This window comes from Sus scrofa, chromosome 8 (genome assembly GCF_000003025.6).
Source record: "Sus scrofa isolate TJ Tabasco breed Duroc chromosome 8, Sscrofa11.1, whole genome shotgun sequence".
In the NCBI taxonomy this organism is placed as follows: domain Eukaryota; kingdom Metazoa; phylum Chordata; class Mammalia; order Artiodactyla; family Suidae; genus Sus; species Sus scrofa.
The window spans coordinates 103,834,617-103,851,537 of NC_010450.4; the positions used below are offsets into that span (position 1 = coordinate 103,834,617).

Sequence of the window (16,921 nt, forward strand, 5' to 3'; positions counted from 1 at the left end):
TAACCAACTAAAAAATGCTCGATTGAAACTCTTCTATTCTGACTTACAGCTCAAACAGTAAACATAATTGTGGATTTCTATTCTGAATGAGGAATTATAAAGACTATGTGATATGGCATCTTTTTTTTTTTTTTCTTTTTAGGGCCACGCTTGTGGCATATGGAAGTACCCAGGCTAGGGGTCAAACTGGAGCTGCAGCTCCCAGCCTTCACCACAGCCACAGCAACACGGGATCCAAGCCGCATCTGTGACCTACACCACAGTTCATGGCAACGCTGGATCCTTGAACCCACTGAGCGAGGCCAGGGATGGAACTTTTATCCTCACAGACACTGGTCAGATTCATTTCCCCAACAGGAACTCCCTGATATACCATCTTTTTAAACAAGATATTGTTTTTATTTCTTTTAATGATACTCTTTAATATTTGTCTTAATATCTTAGAAGAAGCTAAAATAGAAAAAGCACAAAAGTGAATTCAAGGATAATTGGAGCTATTAAAAAAGATCATTTTAAGTGAGTCCACCTAAAATAAAGAGTGCGTAATTTTATATTACATTATGAAAAGTGATCAATTATCATTTAGTCTTGAAAACTGAAACTATGAATTATGAAAATAGGTTGATTTAATATGTAGCTTTACAATGCTTGTTATAAGTGCAACTTTACACTAATTTCTAGAAAAATCAACAATGAATCAATTGTTCACTGGTTTGGGTAAGAAATATTTTTCCTCATAAAATTGTGTTAACAGAACATACTACCATTCAAATTTGAATTTCGTATCACAGATGCAAAGATTTTCATTTTTGTTTTCTAGATTCACCCCTTAATATTCTGATTTTCTAATCATTCTCTGTGGAAAGCCCATCATGTACAAACCATATTGCTTCTCTCCTCTGATCTAAGCCTCACAGTTTGCTGGCTGTATGAGAATAAACGAGTTTTCCCAGGTCACTTCGTAAAGCTTGACTTTTACACTTTCACTATTCGGTCAAACTGAGTTGCATTGTTGGATGACATAAATATCTGATGATCTTCAGGGCACTGACTGATAATACGGCAAGATGCTGACTGACATCAATACTGGTGTTACAAAAAGAGGGCCATTTGAGTGGGCATTAATTTTCTTGGCTGATGCTTAGTTACTAATCAATATTTTTGTATTTTGATCATTTGTCCTCCTTAACACCATATATCTTCAGACAACAAATAAATGGATGGTATTTTTGAGCATTTCATATAAATTATATAATGTTTTAATAAAGTTCCAGGGAATGCATTGGTTGTGTCCAAAATATCATAGACATCACATTCCAATGGAATTTTCTGAGAGGTATTACTTTTTAGGTCATCATAGAATGATGATCTTGCCTCACTTCAACATTCAAAAGCACAACTGTCTAAAATCTATGATCTCTATGACATCCAACTTCTCCAGATTCACCCATCAAACTGTTTTTTACAAAAAGTCTCCACTTTTCCAATTAAACCAAGTTTAGAGTCCACAAGAAAAAAGGATTTAAACTTAAAGAACATGACCTTTTTTCCATCAGGGTCTAAAAGCTTTCCCAACCTATATCGGTTCTGATCTCTCTTTCTGCAGGTTTGAGAGTGATCTCACCATGGAGACTGTCTTTTGGGGCTAGATAAAAATTATACCATGCAGGGAGTTCCCTTTGTGGCTCAGTGGTTAATGAACCCGACTAGGATCCATGAGGATGCAGGTTCAATCCCTGGCCTTGTTCAGTGGGTTAAGGATCCGGTGTTGCCATAAGCTGTGGTGTAGGTTGCCGACTCAGCTCGCATCCTGTGTGGCTGTGGTTGTGGTGCAGGCTGGCAGCTGTAGCTCCCATTCAGCCCCTAGCCTAGGAACTTCCACATGCCATGGGTATGCCCCTAAAAAAAAAATCATACCATGCAGTTTTTACTAAGTATGTAAAATTATGTATGTTAGCTTATAAACCGCAGTTTTAAAATGACAGATTGACTTCTTAGCAGTAGGAATTATAAGTTTCCAAATATCTAAATTACTACATACTGTTTAAATATATGCTGATTTAATTTATTATAGCCAAAACAAACACAGATTGTAGGTTGAATAAAGTAACCTTTCCCCCTTCCATATATAACTTATCTGGTTGTATAACATACAGAGAAAGACAACATTAGAAGAGTCCAAGTTCATGATTTATTCAAATGCTATAACCCATAAACCTAACTGCTAGAAATGCAAATCTCTGTGATTATTCTCTACTTAGTACAGGGAAAAGTATTTTCTGATTATTCTATTTTATATTCTGATAATATAGTCTTATTTATCTTTCCACATAAATTTCAACATAAATATTCTGAAAGGTTTAAAAAAATTATTTTATATGAGATTAAAATGGTTGACTCAGACACAAAATTGTACACTGGCAATAATATTTGATGAGCTTTCTTATAATTATGAACAAGCAGTCTCTTAATTCAACTTAATTTTACTGTAATATAGCAAGTGTTTATTAAGCACCCATCCCAAAGTAGCAATTGTGGGGATATAAGAGATTTTAAGATTTATTTTCTCCCTCAGATTATAGTCTGTGGAGGAAATAATGTCAAATCTGAAACTGTCACTGACTTAAGAGATGTATTACAGTTGGCTCAAAACTGAATGACCCTTCCCCCATAGGCGGCTACCTAGGTCCCCAACTCTTTGGCATCCTCTTCCTTTTAAATGCAATAACTTTTCCCTTTCTCATGTACTAAGAAAAACCCAGTAATCACACCACTAGCTGAGAATTATTGGGGAGGCATTTCTCCTAGTGTCCTTTTGCTTCCGTTTTCTGATTTGACATCTCACTTCTGTAGCTGCTGCCCTTGCTCTGCCCCGCTTTGCTCCCCACTGACCACTGCTCCGATTCCTTCACTCCTCCAGAAAACCAATGACACAGGACAGAGGTTTTTTTAACATCTGGCACAGTGGAAGGTAGGGCTTTCAGCATAGGACAGGCATTAATTGAAAACTAAATGATTATATTCCTCAGCCTTTCCCAGGTGTGGGTAACTTCTCATTGTCCACACTTCCTGAGAGATATTAACTTAGCTACATTTTCTCAGACTCCTCTGTCATCTCTTTTTCTCCAGTACTTCCAAGTTCCTACTCTCTTATACACAAGGTCAAGTAATCCATATTTCTGCCCTTGAATTTGCAGAATTTGGCACTTTTTCAGTAACCCATGCTACAGGAAAGTGTCACTATTCCCAAAGAGTCCATCAATTTTTTTCCCCTGAAAAAAAGGATCATCTCCCCTCTTATGAAAACACACTAGTCTAGTATATGAGAAGTGCCTGTAGTCAGTTCTTGCTTAGAACATAATTATTTTTAATCTTCATATTATATGAGCAAGTGAGAATCAGTGAGAGAGCGTTCTCTGCAGGCTGACTTGTCTATAAGGCTTTGTGGAGAAATGGGAATTGGGCAGATCAAAGAGTCATTAGTATCTGAGTAGACTGAAAAGAGGAAGATATTTTATACAGTAGGACAAATAAATAGGATGGAGGTATGGAACTGTGCCTGATTCATACGGAGAGTGAGAGGAGAGTCACTTAGCTAGAATGTGGTGAATAGTAGAATATGAACTCAGAGAAATAAGTTTGGAAGCCATTATAATGTAACTAGAGAGCATGAAAAGTTTAAATTTGGAACAATAGAAAACAAAGAACAGAGGCTTTATGGGATTCCTTAACAGAAAGGTGACATGAATATTTGGAGAATATTAGTCTGGTGATGTAACAGAGATGAGATGGTGGAATAAAAGCCCGGAGGTAGAAATGTCAGTTTAGATGATATGGTAGAAGTTGTGAGGGAAACTGAGGAAATGAGCCAGCCTAATGATACTGAAGGAAGGAGAGTGGTGAGAATTGAGAAAATGCAAGGATCCACCCTGCCTGGCTTAAGGCTGTTCACCAGCAACACAGCCCTGATACATTTAGCTATGAGCTGGGACAGAGAGGTAAATATGAGAGGGGGCAATATTTACCCCCAAAATTGCAGGGGTTGTATCAAAGCTACAATTTAGTGGTGATTTTCTACTCAGGTCGCCCCTCAAGAGTTTTCTTTTGTACCTCTCAAAACTTATGTAACTATTTACTAATATAACTATGGATAATTTTTAAATCTTCATATATTTTAATCCTTTAAAAAATTTGGGGGGTTTTTAATAACAAAGGTAATGAATGTTAAAGAAAATGCATAAAGGAAATATAAAATAAAAACATCAGTGATCCACTATCTAGAGATACACCCTGCTAACATTCCACCATTAAATATACTGTATTTTTAACAGATTAATGCAGAACACATTAAAATCAATTTTGTCTTCTGTATAGTTTAACATCGCTTTTTAAACTATGGCTTCTACAAAAGATTTTTTAAAAAGACAAGTTCACTAAGTTTTGTCTTTCATTTTCTCTCTTTAAACCAATAAAGAAATCACTTGGCATTAGTGTTGTCAGGTAAAGTGGTTCAAGAAAGGAAGCTGGGAAGACAAGGCAAGTTTCTGAGTAAGTGCTCCATTAACAGAAATGTGTTTCAGGTTTTGTTATTCCATTCTTTTTAGCCCATGATAGTAACCTTCTCAGAAACTTTATGTTTTCAAATCATTCATGTTTAATAAAAATAAGCATTGGGAAAGTACCTGAAACCAAGAAAGATATCTTGCAACCTGAATTTAAACTGATCCCAAGGTCCACAAATATATGTTTTTCAGGCACTAAATTTTGAAGAGAGGTTTTCTTTCTGCCACTTATGGTAGCCAGGAATGAAAAAATATATATATAATAAAACACATTATTTGAAACCAAAGACAACAGAATGTTCTGGGACATCATTTATTTTGTTTAGTGACTCTAGCTATAGAAAACTCAGCAAGTCCTACAGGAGCTATTTTTTAGAATGATGAACTATTTTTTGTCCCTAATGATGACATTATTTCTAAAGAATGACTTTTCATTATCTTCTAAGGGCTCTCAACTTAGCCAAAAGTCAATTTTAAACTCTGCTATAAGTGTAATGTTTTTAACAGTATAACTGTTGCTTTTCTAATCTTAGGTCTGACAATAAAATATATTTCTTATTTTCAAAAGGTTTATGGACCCTCACTACTTCCTGGAAAATAAAATGTTTATTTAGGAAGAAAGAAAAAGCTAACTTGGTAAATATCTTGAGGATTTGAGATGTGAACTGGTACATATTTGTCAATGACTAGTGTGTTGACCTTGGGAAGGCCATTTAATTTCTCTATATTTGGACTTGATGCTATAATATGCTTTCAACCATTCTTCTAATTTAGCTAAACCATTACTGACATGGAATAACAGAAAAAAAAATCAAAGCAACATGGAATAGTAGGAAAAAAAAAAGTTAAAGCAGATAGTACGTAAAAGACTATCTGTGTTAAACAGAGTTGCCCACCCTCACACAGGGAAGTCAAGCTGCCCAAGTGAACCAAAGAATAGTTTCACTTTGTACATCTGAAAATGGACACCTAGTGACCTAAGGGCAAAACAAAAGAGCCACGTACTTTTGACTTTTTCAGTATCCAACATTGCTTAGGATCAATTTTAACTGAGAAATACTGGGGATAAATTGCCTCTGAAACAAACAATTTCACTTCTCAGAAAAGAGGAGGAAGAGGTCAAAGCAATGCAGGTGTAGTTTTGCATGAATATCCATTGATGCTTCAAGTCATTATCCTCAGCCTCCTACTTGCTTTATGTTCCTCTGAGGAGGTTATGACCCCAGTATCTTGTGCCACACAGTACTTCTATTTCTACAAGTGGAACAGGGCACCCATCTTAGAATATATTCCACCCAGATAAGGACGGTAGAGGACAGGCAAAATGAACCAGTTCTGTGACTTCCAGTATAGCCTTAAAATTTCAACTTTCCATTCTCAGGCAATACCACTGTTTAGAGTTTTACCCTATCAACTTGGAGTTTGAGAAAAATGCCACTTGTTTATCATTCTGAAAGGAAACAAAGATTAGTCACTAGAGAGCAATGGGTCTGTGCTTGCTTATTTTGTGATAAGCAACAAACATTTATTTAGCACCCCGCTAGATGCCCAACCCTGTGCTTGGCCCTACTGGTAAAATATAGATATGTTAGGTATCTTTCCTCAAGAGCTTTCATTTAATTAAGAGAGAAAAAAACGTGCATCACATAGGGGCTGCTTAGCAGGCAAAGCGAGGCCCTGTGAACAAGCAGACACTTCAGGACTCTCGGGCCCCACCCCAACCCTACTGGATTGGAACCTGAAGCTTAACAAGATCCCCAGGTGAGGAGTTCCCCTTGTGGCTCAGCAGTAACATACCCAGCTAGTATCCCTGAGGACACGGGTTCGATCCCTGGCCTTGCTCAGTGGGTTAAGGATTAGGCGTTGCTGTGGCTGTGGTGTAGGCCCACAGCTGCAGCTCTGATTAGGCCCCTAGCCTGGCAACTTCCATATGCCTCATGTACAGCCCTAAAAAGACAAAACAAAAAAGAAAAGATCCCAAAGTGATGCACATGAAGGAGTGAGAGGTAATGGCAAACAGAACATTTTTTTTTCTCGCCAATAAATCAATTTTACAACATTATAGACAGCCACTGACCCAACCCCAACCACTGGCAGAGACCATGACTGTGCATGGTCATGGAAAACAAGGAGTCATTTAAATGAAATATGCCTAGAAAGCTAGAGATACATAGACATGCTTAGCAAAGAGGTTGCTGTTCATTTTCAGTGCTACCGGAGTACCAAGAAAAAGACAAGACTGATTATTCTACCTTGCTATTTGTAAACCTCAAAGTTAAAAATGACTTGAAAAAATTTTGTCTGAAATTTGTTTGCATTAATTAATAAGGGTAAAGAAGATAGTACCAGGAGGTTATTCAATTCTATTTATAAAAAGGTTCTGTGATTTAATGAATAAGATTCTTGTCTCATTTTTTTTTTCCTGGAAATACCATATCTCTAGTAGGATATATCAACAAAAAGATATATCAGCTAAAGAAGGATCTTACTCAAGATCAATGTCAAAGGACATTTTAGTTTGTATGTAAGGGAGAAAAAGGCATCAGGTTGAGTTGTGGAAGGCTAGAGCATGTAATTTAAGTATATCCTAAGTAATATAATATCAAAGTATTTTCACATTTATTTGAAATCAACAAAATTTTTTTTTTTACTCATTAAGGGTAAACTTGAAATCAGTTCAAAAGTGATGACTGACGTTGGTGTAAAATGTACAGTATTTGCTTTGTATCACTGGACTGCGCAGGAAACACCTAAGAATTTTTAGTGATTACTAAATTGCTACTCACTGTACTGATTACATTTTGTACTATATTGTGCAATTAGGTCTATGTATAATTATTATACATTACCATCATATTACTATTTTTATACATTCGTTCTTTATTTTTTCAGGTCCCTTAAAGAATCAATGACATTCTTGAAGCGAAAATAGACTTCATTTACATTAATGAAGATTTTGATTAGTTAATGGAAAATAACTCCATGTAAGTTTCTGTATTGAATTATCCCTCACAGTTTTTTCACATGACTTTCTTTGTTTTGATATTAGCATTTGTGGTGTGAAATATGGTTCAAAAGGAGAAGTAAAATGTTCTTGCTTTCTTCTTTTCTGACTCCATTTAAATGCAGGATTAATCACATTAATCACCAAGTGTGATTTCTGAAAGTCACATTTAGTTTTGAAGAACTATTTTTTCTCCTTCTTTGTGGATTTCTATTCCCAGTAGTGATTAAACCTTAATATTACCTATGATAAGGAAAATATAGTTGCACTCCTAAAAGAAATTTAAAATATAATCTGTTCCCAGTATTTATGTATCAATAGGAAGGTAAATTTGCCAGATCACTGCAAAGGGATTTGCTTCCATCCGAAGTATTTGTTTTGCTTGGTCTGATGCTGTGGGATACAGGTTAAGAGAGACTGAAATAATTACATAAATGGCCAATGCATTTCCAGTCTGGAGAGTTTTTGGTGCTGTTGCTCTATTTGGTTTTTTTTTTTTTTTTTTTTTAGTGTTATCATTAAATTACTAGATGCTTCTGGAGTTCCCGTCGTGGCGCAGTGGTTAACAAATCCGACTAGGAGCCATGAGGTTGTGGGTTTGATCCCTGCCCTTGCTCAGTGGGTTAACGATCCGGCGTTGCCGTGAGCTGTGTGTAGGTCGCAGACACGGCTCGGATCCTGTGTTGCTGTGGCTCTGGCATAGGCCGGTGGCTGCAGCTCCGATTGGACCCCTAGCCTGGGAATCTCCATATGCCACGGGAGCGGCCCAAGAAAAGGCAAAAAAAAAGACAAAATAAATAAATAAATAAATTACTAGATGCTTCTAAAATGCAAATACTTTGGGAAGTAAATATGTATGTGTACATATAGGGAGGAATATATAAATATATATACATTTTATATAAATGTACATAGTTATAGGAAATGTATATAGTTTATATTTCTCCCTATATGTATACTTACATATTATGTATATATTACTTACAATAATTTATATATTTATAGAAAATGTATAAATTTATATGAAATGTCAAATATTGACTTTTAGTCCCAGATTATAATGTTCTGGTTTCCTGTATATCTTAATTAGATACAAAGATTTCTTCTTAAGTAAATACATTTATTGTAAAATACAACTTGGTGTATCATCGTTATGAATGATTCACAATTTGAGACAGAAAAAATATTATTTTGTTTCTTTTTCAGCCGTACCCATGGCATATGGAAGTTCCCAGGCCAGAGATCAAATCTGAGCCACAGCTGCCACCTATGCCAGTGTGGCAACGTCAGATCTTTAACCCACTGCACCAGGCTGAGTATCGAACCCACACCACCATAAAGAATGCTGTATCCTTAACGTACTGCACCACAGTGGAAACTCCAAAAAAAAAAAATATTTTTAATAGGGCACGTAGTTTCTATTTTCTCAGACTCCCCAGTATCTATTTCATAATGATATCCCCATAGTTACGGTTACCTTAGATTACAAACAAAATAATTTTAATGTTCTGTAATAGGCATGAAAGAATCAGCATCTCATCTTTTGCCATTTGAGGTAGCCTGTTCGTGGGACAGTCTCATACAGACTCATGGAGACGTTGGTAACCAAAATAAGGAAAGCTTAATTTCGCTGATTTTTCAAGTCTCATGACAGGAATTAATAAATTAGACAATTCTGATTTTATGAAAATGGAATAAAATAAAAAGCCACAAAGGAAAGACAAATACTAATGTGATGAAGTCAAATAAGAAAAAAATTCCTAAAATTATAGATTCTGTTCTAAAGCTTCTCTGTTCATATCTTAATGTTTATTCAGGAATTATATCCAAGGTTTTTCCGTACATATTTTTTGGTGAGTGAAAATCTAAATCTTCATGGAAAATATACATATTCTCTAAAAGAGTGCCCTACCTCTAGAGACTTCTAGAATAATGGGTAAGAAAAATGGCATTCTAAAGACATAATGAATACTCAGATGGAGCCACAAAACAGCCTCATCTGCTTTATAAAATTCAGGATAAATTCTCTGCAAAACTATCATTATATAACCAACAGAATATTGGTAATACTTATGTACCTTTGGTTAAATTTTGAGAATCCACTTAAATACACGAGAAAGAAAAGCAATGGGATATTGCCTTGTTTTTCAGGGAGGTGTATTTAAAGTTCTTTTCTAGAATACAAACTAAATGGTATTTTCTATACAACTCAGTTAATTTCACGTTATACCCAAAGTACCTACTATGTGGGAAGTACAAGACGTTGTGTTAGGTCCTGCAAGGTAGGAGGATATAACATGACAATATGACACAACTGGACAAGACTGCAGAGGTAATATAATTACTCTAGTACACTGTCCCGTTTAAAAAAAAAAAAAAGTGCCATGTGAAAGATTTAAACGAGGAGTAGACATTTTAAAAGACGGATAATTTCTTAACAGAGAAGGCTGGTGAAGAAGACAGCTGATCTAAGTACCAGTTAAAGTGATTTCAAGCTACATATTCAATCACACATTTAAACAATAACCAAAAACATTAAAATAAAAATAAAGAAGCATTACCAGTTTAGTTCATGACTTTTGGTCTTCAGGACTCATTAGCACTTTCACACCATTTTCATGTGTGAAGGGGTTGATGGACTCTGGGAATATCCCTGCCTTCTCTGCTTAGACACCTTGAGCTGCCTCCTAAGATACCCAATGAGAAGGAGGAAAATCTTCCTTAAACTTCTCCCTCTACTCTTCAGAGTCTCTTAAACTTTTCTGTGTCTATTATCACCTGTCTTCTATGGAGGATAATACCTCAGGATGGAAACATTTGGTAGCAAAGATCTTAAGAGTGTGCACAAATGGGGAGCTTGTTAAGAAATGGCTATTATTTTGCCATGCTGAGGAGACAGAATGGAGCAGTCCCTTCAGACCACAGGAAGGAAACTTTGGAGCTCTCGTGCTTTTTGATAAATCAAAGATACTTTACACATTGCACCTTTTACTCCTGTATGTTTATACACGGCTTTCCGCTGTTCTAGTTTCCCTCTACTGAAATTGAAATGCACCATATCTTTCAATTTCAATGCCCAGCACAGAATCCATCTCCTTCCAGATGGCTTTGCTGATTATGCCTCTTTCAAATCTCAATAAGCACTTGTTATTTTTAATGATTATTTAATATTTAGTCAATTCATGTGTGTGCGTGTAGTTTGTATATCCAAGTGCTTATATCTTTTCTTCCCAGTCAGGATGGGAACTACTATACAACCATATATACATATACATATATATACTATACAACCAATTTTTAAGTATCCATATCATTGAATGTAGGTCATTTTTATTATTTTAATTATCATGATCATAGTTTTAAGTGCATCTTAGGAAAAATACCAGAATCCAATGGACATTTCAAAAAAGAATTCAAATAACATAAATAAAATATAGTGCATTAATCACCCTGAACTTTATCTCTTCTCAGTTTTCCTGTTACTTCCCTTTGACTGCTTCTATTTTTCTTATTATTTTTCTTCCAGTTTTATATATATATGTAAATATATATACACACACACATATATATAGTTGACATATAACATTGTATAAGGTTAAGGCATACAATGTAATGGTCTGATACATGTATATATAATATGTTTACCACAGTAAGGTTAGTTAATACATCCTCCCCTCATATAATTGTCATTTTGTTGTTACAGTGAGAACATTAAAGCTCTACTCAGACAGCAACTTTCAAGTACACAATACAGTACCCTAACTATAGTCATCATGCTGAATTGTATATTAGATCCCTAGAACTTATCCATTTTATAACTGAAAATTTGTACCCTCTGACCAACATCTCACCTCTCTGCCCCTGACAACCACCATTCTACTAAGAGTTTGGTATTTCTAGATTCCACATACACATGAAATCATGTGGTTTCTGTCTTTCTCTGACTTATCTCACTTAGCATAATGTTGTCAAGGTCCATCCATGTGGTCTCAAATGGCAACATTTCCTTCTTTCTTGTGGCTAAATAATATTCCTGTGTGGTGTATGTGTGTGTGTTTTTCTTTACCCATTCATCCATCGGTGGACAGTTAGGTTGTTTCCATGTCTTGGCTACTGTGAAAAAAATGTTACAATTATGACCTAATTAATTTTTAATTTCCAAATTGGTCTGATGAATTTTTATGAAAACACTATAAATACATCTCTACAAAATACAGATCTACAAAACTGTAGATCTTGAATGGTACTTTTTAAAAAGTCTGTCAGTTGTACACACTGGTCCCTTTGTCTATACAGCCCTTCCTTATAACCTTGTTCTTCAAGACTCAATTCAAATGTCATCTTTCTTAGAAACCAACTCTGAAGTTATCTCCACACCATTTTACTGAAAAGGAGTCATTAATCCCATCTCTATTTCACTGCTGCAGTTTATACCATCTCAATTCTTACGTATATGTAATACTTTCTGTAATCATCTTTTTACAGACTGAACTCCCTTTACTACATTCTAACATCTGTGAGGTCAAAGATTATCTCTTTCTAATCTTTACCTCTTTAACTGCTAGCACACTGTCTCTTTGTTTAGTGATGCATGGATCATTGCTTAAATCTTAAATAAGAACAAAAATGCAAGTGTTCTTACTTTGTGTACCAAGAAATCAAGACTATGATAGGAAGGTGAACAGGTTAAAAAAGTCAGTGACAAAATGCAATTTAACCTCTGGGCCCTTAATCCAGTGAGCTACCACCATCCCCTACATATCAGGCTGTCTCCCCAGCAAACAAGGAACAGAACTATAAAGGCAATTTCATGAAACTACCAAGAAGTGATTATCTGGTGACAGGTGGTTTCCCAGGGCTAAAACTTATCCTATACATGTGCAATTTGTCTTTATATAATTCCAATAATAAAAATGATTATGTTTTTAAATCCTTGCCATCTGTTACATAATTTTTAAGCATTCACGTGATTTAACTGTATCACAACATTTTTACTGCATATATTATCCCCATTTTATGGATGTGAAATGTGAAACATGAATTCTGTAACCTACCCAAATAGAAAAACTGGGGTAAGAGACAAAATAAATTGCATTATATACTTTTAAATTAAGCCTAATATTATTATTGATATTGTCAACAGACTACTTTCAAACTTACAGCTGTCGGGAGTTCCCTTTGTGGCTCAGCAGGTTACAAACCCACCTAGTATCCATGAAGATGCAGGTTTGGTCCCTGGCCTTGCTCAGTGGGTTAAGGATCTGGCGTTGCCATGGGGTGTGGTGTAGGTCACAGATGTGGTTCAGATAGCGCATTGCTGTGGCAAGTGGCATAGGTTGGCAGTTGCAGCTCCGATTCAACTCCTAGCCTGGGAAATTCCATATGCCACACATGCTTTTTAGCAAAAATACATACATACATACATACATACATACATACATAATTAAATTAGAGCTGTCATGTCCAAGTGATCCTGCTCACCATATATATGGCACTCATTTATACTTTTAGACAGGGATCACTGCTGGATGACCAGAACAAGGAAAATCCATTCTCATTTCCTTATTTTGAGCACATTCAAATCTCTGAGCCTCTCTATCACTGAAATAGGAAAAATACAGTACTGCCTCTCTTAATTGGTTGCATTTTTAAAAGAAAAAAACAAACAAACAAACAGGAAGGATTCTGTGAACTATAAAAGATCAGACAAATATAATGGTATTGTTAGATGTGATTTTCACCACACTGTCTGCAGTTAAGCAAGGACTTTGTTATGCACCTCATAAAGATGAGGAAAATAGGTTCCATGAGGCTGAGGGACTCTATATGGACCTCTAAATGCAACAAGGGATATATTACATCTTGACCCCTGAGATCTGCTTCCCCTTCTAGTACCTGGTCTACTACACCACACCACCTTTCTGCAGATGGAGTCTTTGGTGGTTTCATACCTACATGATTCGACCTTTACTTTTGAAACACAGGGAAAAAGAACCTGAAATGTTATGATCTAACTTATTGGCCTATATTTTTGGATGCACAACAGTGTAAAAATGAGAGACTGCACTATCAACTTGTAAGTGCTGTTTATCTGTTAAACAAAACCCCACCAAACACGGTCCTGCAAGTCTTCACATGTTATCACGAAGATCAATTTCAGACCTCTCTACCAAGTGGGAATGAATTTGAAGCTTCATGTTAATTCAGTCATCTCCTTATTTACTGAGACTAGCAACAAGGCCACCAGTTGGCATCCTTTTGATTTAGCATTTAAAATAGCTCTTGATAATAGCAAAAGATCCTGTCATCCTTTTTACAGGGATAGTTGTGATGGTTTCTGTTCCAACTCCAGTCATTTACACATTGTGTACCTACCACAGAGTAGGAAACCACCTGCACAGCTTGGTTTGATAGATGGAGGAACAGATGTATGTGTCTTAGACATGTGTTTGGTCCTCCTAAGTTTGGATTTCCCTTCTGGCAAATAAAGACAAGCATTTTATGTTCAATTAAATTAATCACATAAATATGTTCGCATTTTTTACCCTCACACACAAATATTATATTTAAAATGTTTTCATGTAATCAATAAGAAACAAAACAATATGTTTGTTAAATATGTTTGCTTTGTCATATTCCTTGAGAATCCTGGATTTGTATTTCTTTTGTGGTATATCATGTGGTATCCATTTTTCTTGCTCTAATTAGAATCTAGTTTCAGTTGCTCACTTTCTGTGGAGTTTGGGTTCCATCAGACAACACTATTAACAATAAGATAAGGCAAATACCAGTGAGGCATTCAATTTCCATGCCCCCCAGTGAAATGATGGAGATACTCTATCTGCAAGGCTGGAGATAGGTCCTGAATACAGTCCTTGCTCTTCACTAACTGCAGAGCCATCTTTGCTGAGTCTTTGGACCCGTCTGGATCTGAGATGTTCTGCATTAAAGTGGGAGGATAGGTGGACACCTTAGACAGCTTTCCCTTTTAAACCTGTTGCGAGCCTCTGAAATAGTGGAGGATCTACTATACAAATAAAATACGGTGGGGAATACTAGGGTATTGTTGCCCTTCTCAGGGAGTTGATGATAAATGTAATGCAGGATGGATGTAAGAGGCCAAGGACAGAGGAACTGGCAATGAAAAGGCTTAGTTTTGTTTGTTTGTTTTTTAGGGGTTTTTTGTTTTGTTTTGTTTTGTTTTACTTAGGAAATATTGCACAAAATTCGCATTTGTTGTATATGATGAAAATCATGGCAGAAACCATCTTTCATTAAACTTCTCTTTGAGATTCCCTTTGAAAAATAAAGATTTCCTGATATATCCTCAGGCAATACAACTTTTTATATAGCTGTTTAACAGTTGTGTTGGTAGTAAGTATCTTGGGACATGAGGTACAAAACTGAAAACAGATTAAAAAAAGCGCAGGGGGAAGGCCACTGCCAAAGAGCAGTCTCCAAGAACTGGGCATTTTCCACGGCAAGGCAGATTCTGTGGGGTCATCAAAACATGGTTTGATTAGCTGAAGCCACTCATTCAGATACCCAACGAGACCCAATGCCTCTGGGATGCTGTCTCCTTCTGAAATGAATTTCAGCAGAATTGCCATGGGGATTCCTTTAGAACAGCCTTTGCCATAGAGCATTTTGTGATAACTCCTCCACGAACACTGACACGAAACTCAGAATCATCTATTTCAGGGATGCATGGACTTTTTTCCATTTCTTCCCAATTAAGGCTATTTTACTTTCAACACCTTTTGGTATGGAGGGTGTAAGTAGATACCTGAAAGGAGTACTGCGAGGCTGGAGGTCGTCGCACGGATATGAGTGACTGCTGGAAAGAACGCTGACTTTGGAGAGGTCACTGCTTTTCACCCAGAAGAGCAGTTTCTCACAGAATGACTTTGATTTATACTTAATAAAAGTGGATTGTAACTGAAGAGCCACTAGTTTCTTTGAAGGTGATGCACACACTTCAGCATTTATACTGAGTTCTGTTGAATTTTCTTCTGCAGTTGCATGTGGATTGTTTCCAACCATTGGCAAAAGACAATCAGTAGAGAAGTAACTGATCCTACACATATTCAGTTTAGAAATAATTAAATCTATTGCAGGCTGGCCAACATTTCCAGCACACATTGCGGGCATCAGGAGTGTGCACCCCTTGAGGTCAGGGACTGAGTCCCCGCAGGGAACGAACATGGCCTCGCCGCAGGTGGACTTAGCTCTTATATCAAGTCTGTTTGGGCTGTCAAAGCAAACTACTGCACACTGGGTGGCTTAAACAACAGGAATTTATTTTCTTGCAGTTCTGGAGGCTGGAAGTCAAAGATTGGGAGTAGTTTCTGGTGAGAGCGCTCTTCCTGGTTTGTAGACAGCTACCTTCCTGCTGTACCTACACATGGCCTTTTCTCTGTGAGCAGAGGGAGGAGTACTCTGGTATCCCTTCCTCTTCTTCTAAGGATACCAGTTATGACACAGTAGGGCCCCTCCATTACCACATCGTTTAACCTTTATTACCTTATTAAAGGCCCCATTTCCAAATACCATCACATTGAGGACCAGAGCTTCAACATATGAATTTGAGGAGCAAAATTCGGCCCATGACAGCTCTCTTTCAGCTCCGCCATATAGAGCTGAATGACTGAGGCCAAATTATTTAACCTCTGATTCTTATTTTACTTATGGAGAAAATAATAATCATACATTCTTCAAGAAGAGTTTATGAGAATTGAGTAGAACAAAAGAGTACAACATACAGTGTTAATTATTAAATGCTAAGAAAGGAGTTCCCGTCGTGGCACAGTGGTTAACAAATCTGACTAGGAATCATGAGGTTGCAGGTTCAATCCCTGCCCTTGCTCAGTGGGTTAAGGATCCAACATTGCCATGAGCTGTGGTGTGGGTTGCAGACATGGCTCAGATCCTGCATTGCTGTGGCTGTGGTATAGGCCGGTGGCTACAGCTCTGATTAGACCCCTAGCCTGGGAACCTCCATATGCCACGGGAGTGGCCCTAGAAAAGGCAAAAAGATTTAAAAAAAAAATGCTAAAAAACACCATTCAATAATTTATTATGTTAGTGCTTGGTATCTTAAGTGCATTTGGAGTTGAATATAGTTAGCATAGTGGTTATCAGAAGGTATTTGGACTTAAACAGAAATACAGACTCTCAGGAGTAATTGATTTTTTAATCACAAAGCCTTAAGTTCAAATCATGCTCTTGATTACTCTCTATGTGAATTTGGACACTTTTTTTTTTTTTTTTTTTTTTTTTTGCTTTTAGGGCCACACTTATGGCATATGGAGGTTCTCAGGCTAGGGGTCTAATAGGAGATGTAGCCGCCAGCCTA

At 36.6% G+C, this 16,921-nt stretch overlaps 1 pseudogene; it reads right to left on the bottom strand.

Annotated features, from left to right (window-relative positions):
• Positions 14,009 to 16,377, bottom strand: LOC100523808 (annotated as a pseudogene).